This window comes from Delphinapterus leucas, chromosome 13 (genome assembly GCF_059928025.1).
Source record: "Delphinapterus leucas isolate spDelLeu-1000000601 "Yukka" chromosome 13, BTC_Dleu_Yukka2, whole genome shotgun sequence".
Classification (NCBI taxonomy): Eukaryota; Metazoa; Chordata; class Mammalia; order Artiodactyla; family Monodontidae; genus Delphinapterus; species Delphinapterus leucas.
The window spans coordinates 52610340-52617761 of NC_143141.1; the positions used below are offsets into that span (position 1 = coordinate 52610340).

Below are 7422 nucleotides of genomic sequence, written 5' to 3' on the forward strand. Positions count from 1 at the left end.
TAATTAGCAACTATTAAATTGCTTAAGTTGTGGGCAGTTTTAAGGAACACGGACTCATTTCTTTCACACGTTTAAACAAATCGTAGAGGATTAGAAATCACTAAATTATTACCGATTCTTTCTAGTTTTCAAAAGATTCTAAGTGTTGCAGCAATCTCTGAATTATCAATGCCTCTGGATCCTGGCATAAAATAAAATGGATGCCTTGGAAAAACCTACTATTTGTTCACTCTTATCGTGGTGTTGTATTTAATAGGCTTTTAGTTGAATACACATAATGGGGAGAAATCTGTTCTGAAATTTAAATTAATGAAAGCTTTTCAAAGTGGCTTCCAAATAAAAAATTTAGGCTTCTTTTCAGAGGATGGATAAGGATGGGAATTCTAATTACCCACACAATGTAGATTGCTTCATGATTCATCTCTGCAAATCAGCAGTTTGAAATCCTATAGTTAGCACTGGGTGCTCTCCAGTAAGATTTTATGAACATCAGCTTGGTATTTGGCAGAAATACAATATCAGTTGTCCAGATGTCATTTTTTCTCAATGAGCACATGTTTATATATTAGATAATCGCAGAACCAAATCAATTACAGTTTTATTTCCATTGACAGAGGTTAATACCCTGTGAGGTATATTTACATCTCAGAAGGCTAAGCATTGTGAACCTTGGAGGAAAGGAATAATTTTACAAATGGAGATAATAGGCAGGCCAAAGAATTGTTGTTTCTTGAGGATTTGTATGCTCTTTTACCTATTTTTAATTTACCTGAGTTTATGTTTTTGGCTTGTAAAATAATTCAGTTGGATTAAGACTAACAGTGCTGACAAAGTGAGAAAGTGGCATGGACTTATAAATACTACCAAATGTAAAATAGATAGCTAGTGGGAAGCAGCCACATAGCACAGGGAGATCAGCTCGGTGCTTTGTGACCACCTAGAGAGGTGGGATAGGGAGGGTGGGAGGGAGACGCAGGAGGGAGGAGATATGGGGATATATGCATATGTATAGCTGATTCACTTTGTTATACAGCAGAAACTAACACACCATTGTAAAGCAATTATACTCCAATAAAGATGTTAAAAAAAAAAAAAGACTAACAGTGCCAAAAGGGGCTGTTTGAGTCTGAATCAATACTTGCAACCACCTCTATAAACCAGTGCTTAAGAGTTTCTGTGCTCAGGATAACTGTTCTGAACTGGGCAGACTGTGTATAATTTCATTAGTAACTATGTCCTCGTTCTTACTGTTTGCCAGGCACCATGCTGGGTGATACAGATTGTGCGTTGCTTTAGCCCTCAGAACAGGTTTGGTGGGCCCTTCTCTTAAGCATCCTTGAGAAGTGACACCTGCAGAAAGTTTTGCTTAAGTGAGTCATCTTTCATTTGGAAAATGGCTCATTGAATTGTATGATTATTTTTTTCCTCTTCTTCCTGGCTAAGAGTAAGTAGGCTGTTAGAAAGCTGAGGTGAGATTCTTCCACTCTCTAATACTGGAGCCGTCATTAAAACTGGGGATCATGCGTGCCTTTCCACACCTTTGTACACTCAAGGAGCACTGGCCACATGCTGTTTCAAGTCCTGTACTTACAAAAGGTGGTATGTAAGGTGGAGCCTGTTTCTGCTCTGAGAATTGCAGCTTTTGCATGTTTGCTGGCAAGCTTTTGTTAATTCCCATGCAAGGCAGTTTGACTTGCACAAACAGCTGGGTTTTGCTGCTATCACTTGGAAGTTTATTTCCCCCAGTGTGTATATAAGCCCTACTTTGGGAGAAGATAGAAATCAGGTCCTAGAGAATTCTTTCTTTGAGAGTACACTTTGCTAACTCAGACCCACATTCAACGGAAAACACAAATTTATCTGTTCACAATTGTAAATGTATACAATAGTGCTCAATGGACTAAATATTGAAGTAGTAAGCTCTTATTTATTCAAAGCTATAAAAACAGTTCTATAGATGTGATTAAACCGTGCATGGGAAACATTAAATTCAAGTTAAGGCTTTCACAGGCATAGCTTTGCACAAGTGACCCATCTCTTAGAACCTTCAGGTAGACCTTAGATGCCACCTGTGCCACTGCTACCTCTCCCCTTCACTTTCTTCTTAAATCAGAATGTCTTCTTTTGTCTTATTTTCTCAAAGTGTGTTCTTATTGGGTAGCAAGAAAGAGTTTTTATAACAAAGAAAGGGTCAATCCCATAAGCATTATTCATGAGGGAATATGTATCCTTGATGATGCATTCTATATATTTTGCTTTAAGAAGCATAGTTATTGAGTGTGACATTCTCAAGATTTATTTCTTATTCCCTTTGAAGTTAGAAGTGTGAAAACTGCTTTTTTTGGTTATGTTACTTATTAAAGACAATCATTTATAGTTTATAAGAAATATTATACACAAAAATGTCCTGATAATGGTGATTAAAAGCAGCTACTCCCACACTCCTTGTGTCCACACCAATATTCAATCTAGATTGGCTTAATCTTGAAGTGTAATTCAGTAAGACCAAAGACCAAACACTTCAGGTCCTGGAGAAGATAATAAAATACTCATAAGCCTGCTGGATCCTTGGATTGATTGACATCAATAAGGGAATCAATTTTTGATGTCATGAAGGAAATGTGTTCATCTCCAATGATGATTTCAAGCTCCTGCCGGCACCCTTAGTCGGGAGGAGGCCACAAAGCATTATCCTCTTTGGGAATTTCAGTGTCATCGATTATTCTCTTCAGTTCCTCCATCATGCTTTTATGTACATAAACCTCTTTTCTGATCATATCAGTTTTGTAACTGTTGTTATTGGCATATCTCGATCCCATTGGGTCAGAACTCAGACTCCAGGAGTTCGAAGCTGAACTTGCCCTTGTGACCCCTGCAGTAATGCAGATAGAAGTCACTCTCCATGGCTCTGAAAACTGCTTTTAATTTCAAGGAAATCTACATTAACGTATGCTAGCTAATTAGTACTTGCATAGGTACTTTGGTGGTGGTTAGAAGAACCACTTGTGTAGGAATTTTGATGGTGATGCTAGAGTAAGGAAACATTAAAGCAGAATCAGGAACTCAAAACTGCTCAGCCAAACAGGAAAGGAATGTTTTGGTTTTCCTTTCCTTCCCTTCCCTTTCCCCTTTTTATTCTGTTTTTCAACAGCTAGTGAGCTACCTATAAGAAAAGAACACCCAGGTTTTAAGTGAAATTTTATAATTTTTAACTAATGGTAAATAATTGAAACAAAAAATTAAAACTCTAGGGAAACCACCAAAAAAAATAAATTAAAAAATGATGGCTGGTCAGATAAGGACTCTGAATGCTATGTATGAAATTTGGCCTTAAAACAGTATAGGCTTCTGTCATTATCATCTATCATCATCATAATTGTCATCATTATTATTATTATTACTTTAATTTGTATAAAACTTGCTGACGGTAGAATATGAACTGCAGTATCTGGTGAGATCTCCGGTCCTAACATATGGCAGTATAGGTCACACTCCCAATGTCTACTCAAATCTTAATTCTGCATGTTGACAAGATGGAGGATCCATGTTAACAATGACTGTCAATGATGTTAGTACGGAGCCTTGCATTTTAAAACCATAAATCTAAGATTGTACCTATTATCATTCCTTCTTATAAACTTTTAAAATTGAACTAGTCATTTAGTTTGAGAGTGGTGGCAGATGGTGTGATTAAGATGTCTCTGTTCCAGTCCTTTTTCAACCATTGATTTACTGGGTAACCTTGGACAAGTTCCTTACCCTTTCTGAATCTCAGTTCCCTTATTTGTAAAATGGAAAGTTGGCTTCAGATGACCTTTAAGGTTATTTCCAGATCTTAAATATTATAATTTTACAAACTAATTCTTCTAAATTGCCAGTTAGATTAATTTCTCCACTAACAATTATTTATCTGAAGGAACCAATTTATATTCAGTCTAAAATTGTCATTTTATTCCTCTTTTTGAATCCTTTAAAGATAACCATGTTCTCTGTTATATTTGATGCAATGATGCTTTGACAGATATTTTATTTATTCTGAGCCTCGGTTTCCTCCTCCCAAATTGTTTCTGAGGCCAGACACCTGCTGAGGGTTATGTACTATCTCCTGGGAAATCCTCCAAAACAAGAATGGAATCAGGGAAGGGCATGGGATGCCAACAGGGATCGAGTTCTGACCCTTTTCCTCTCTGCCAAAAAGAACAGGATTCTTTGACTTCTAGACTAACATAGATCAGGGCTTCAGAAACCAACTAGTCTAGTTTTCAGTGATGCAGAATGGATTGTCATGCCACATCTTCTTGCAGTGGACTACTTCTGAGACAGCTTGTAGCATCTCTGGACAACTATAGCTGTAGCTGTCTCAGTTAAAACATATAAATAGGGCCTCCCTGGTGGCGCAGTGGTTGAGAGTCCGCCTGCCGATGCAGGGGGCACGGGTTCGTGCCCCGGTCTGGGAAGATCCCACATGCCACGGAGCGGCTGGGCCCGTGGGCCATGGCCGCTGAGCCTGCGCATCCGGAGCCTGTGCTCCGCAGCGGGAGAGGCCACAACAGTGAGAGGCCCACATACCGCAAAAAAAAAAAAAAACAACAAAAAAAACATATAAATATAACCATTTTAGAAATCTAATGTATATCAACATATGTTTGATAAAATATGAGGAAAATCTGAGGATGGATTGGGAGATTTTGAAAAACATAAAATTCAGAGACCAGTTTTTCATAAAGCATCAATTCCTAGCATCACTGTCAGTATGCCTGTTTATCTTGTCTATCTGTGAGACTGAGCCATCAGGAAGTGTTCTTTGTGGGACTTTCAGTATTAGACATACTTGCTGCATTCAACTTCTGCAAAACTGAAACCGCTCACTGACAACAGGTGTTATCTGAAGCAATATATTGCTCAGATAATTGAAATGTCGTATATCTGATTTGGGGGTCTCTTGACTCAACCAGTTAATTATTTTTATTGCCCTATAGGAATTTATACTTGTTAATGGCAGATGGGACTCCAATTTTAAGCATTTGCCTAATTAGGCATATTACTGAAATAGGTGATTGCAGGTGAGGAGCTATCAGTTACTACAGACTCTTCCAGCTCCCACACTAAATGTGTCCTAACCAAGAAAACTGAAGGAGCCTTGAAAACTGTTTAAAGGATTTGGGAATTATTTGTAGTTTACATGGTGCCTTTGTTGTATCGATTATAACTTTCTGGGCTTACGGGGATTAATTAATAGGACTAAGTATGGAAGGCTGCACACTAATGTCATTAACAGGAGCCATAATTACAGAACATAATTGGCAATAATTCTTCAATGGTTATTTGGTAATCAGATTCTTTTGGGGTTAAATGAAAATCAAATAGACATTTTATTCATAGAGATATTAGCAATACAATAATGCACAATCACTCTTGTCGTTTAACCTTATCGATGCTGCACACTGTGTCAAAGGAGGCCTGTGGTGTGTCCAGGAATAGTTGGGTAGAGTCTTTTTGCAGGGCCAAGATGGGATGCTGAGGAAAGTATAGCCTTTGGAGTTAGAGAAACATGGATTCTAGTCTTGGTTGTGTAACTTACTAGTTGTGTGACCTCTGACAACGCACCAACCCCTACCAAACCCCTGTTTCTTCATCTGTCAGTAAGGGCAATGCCTAGCTGATGATGTTGTTTTTGAAATGAAGTGAAATAATGCTTGTGAAATATTTGCTATCATGTATGGTACATAATAGGTGCAGTTCAAAATAGGAGGTTGCTTGTGGTCATAGCAGAGGAAATGGTGCCCAGCAGAAGCCAGGACACTGTGAATGATACGGAAGAGACAGACTCTTTGGCCTCATATCCCATATGCACCTTCTCCTGGCTGTGAGCCTTGGGAAAATTCCTCAACTGCCCTGTGCTTCAGTTTTCTCTTCTGTAAAATGGTGCTAGTGATTTGTCTACCTGATAGGGTTGTTCATAGGATTAAATGAAAGAATATGTGTAAAGGGATTAGTAGGTTAGCACATAGAGGCATTGGTATTATTACTGTTACTATCACCCATGTGGAAAAGCTTGTTCATGAATGATGAAGTAGAGAAAATTACCAAAGAAAACAGAATCTTGACCTGCCTCAAGAAGAGTTATTGAAGTTTGTTAGAAGGAGAAGACCAGATGTATTAGGTGTGGTCTCACTGGCTTTGAAGTTGGAATCATACTTGGAATTCCACCATCTAGATTGTCTTGGGAAGAGATGAAATAGACTTGAAAGAGGACCAAGGAAGGGGGTGGAACCCTCAAAAATCCAGCAGACATAAGTGATTATCTATGATGTGCCAAAAACAAGAAAAAATAAACAAAAAGGGAGACATCTGTTTCCATCATACATCCACAAAGAAATCTGTAGGAATTGGAGGAACATTCCCCCAAATGTGAACATTCTTGGCTCCCTTCCTGTCCTCCCATTTGCCTGATTCTCCCCACTCCTATCCCAACTGCCAAGAATATACCAAGTAAACTCTAAATGCCAGGAAAGAAATTCTTCAGAAAGACAAAGCTAGAGGTCAAGGACCTGAGTACAAAGTCACTTCTGAGTTGCGGTCATCTTTTTCTGATCCCTGTGCAACCTAAATGACCTGTTGCATACCCTCTAGTGCCAGCCTCTGTCTTGCTTAATCTAATAATCTACTCTGAACACAGAGCATGTGAGAGAAGTCTGTGGGTGGGGTTCATTTGTATACTTTAATACACTTCCTGGAATTCACTCTCCTTGCTTTGAACAGAAGTGTGAGCACTCTCCAGTCACCCTGAATGGGTTAAGGAAGCTAACTGGAGGATTCAGCTGTTCCCCATATCCACCACCCCCCCCTTTTTTTAAATTCTGCTTTCAACCCACTGTCTTCATCTGTCTTCCCGAACAGGATATTGATCCGTTCTTGAAATGGTCTTCCTCATTTCTGGGCACTCGCTCTGCAGATACTGTAGGAGTGGAGGAGAATATGGTCCTGCCCTTGAAATGTAGTTATTTCAGAACTGAGCTTTAAGAGCCTCTGATGAGGCAGATGACGCATAAGCAACCCTCTAGCGGCCAGGGAGGCCCCAGTCAACGACAACAACAAAGGAAAGTCGGCCCCCAGTCTCTGAGTGGGCTGTTTCAAAAGTGCCTTTGTGAACTAGTTGCTTGAAACTCAGACATCATTTGTTCATTGACACAATGAGCTCACGGAAGTCTCCTTAACCCTTAATGTCCCCGAGGCAGATAGTTTTGTACAACAGCCATTGTTCGAACATTGTCACCTAGCATATCAATATATCTATAACAAAGTCTAATTATAACTTTGGATGCCGAGAAAACATGATGTGGTCGGAAATTGAATGGGACTGCTTTAGGCTCCAGTCACTGCTGGTTACTCTTGTGATCTGAGCAGGGAGGAGGCCGAGCT

At 39.2% G+C, this 7422-nt stretch overlaps 1 pseudogene; it reads right to left on the minus strand.

Moving 5' to 3' along the window:
* Positions 1–2323: 2323 nt before the first annotated feature.
* On the minus strand, positions 2324–3270 carry LOC115803428 (protein mago nashi homolog pseudogene; annotated as a pseudogene).
* Between the last annotated feature and the right edge of the window lie 4152 nt (positions 3271–7422).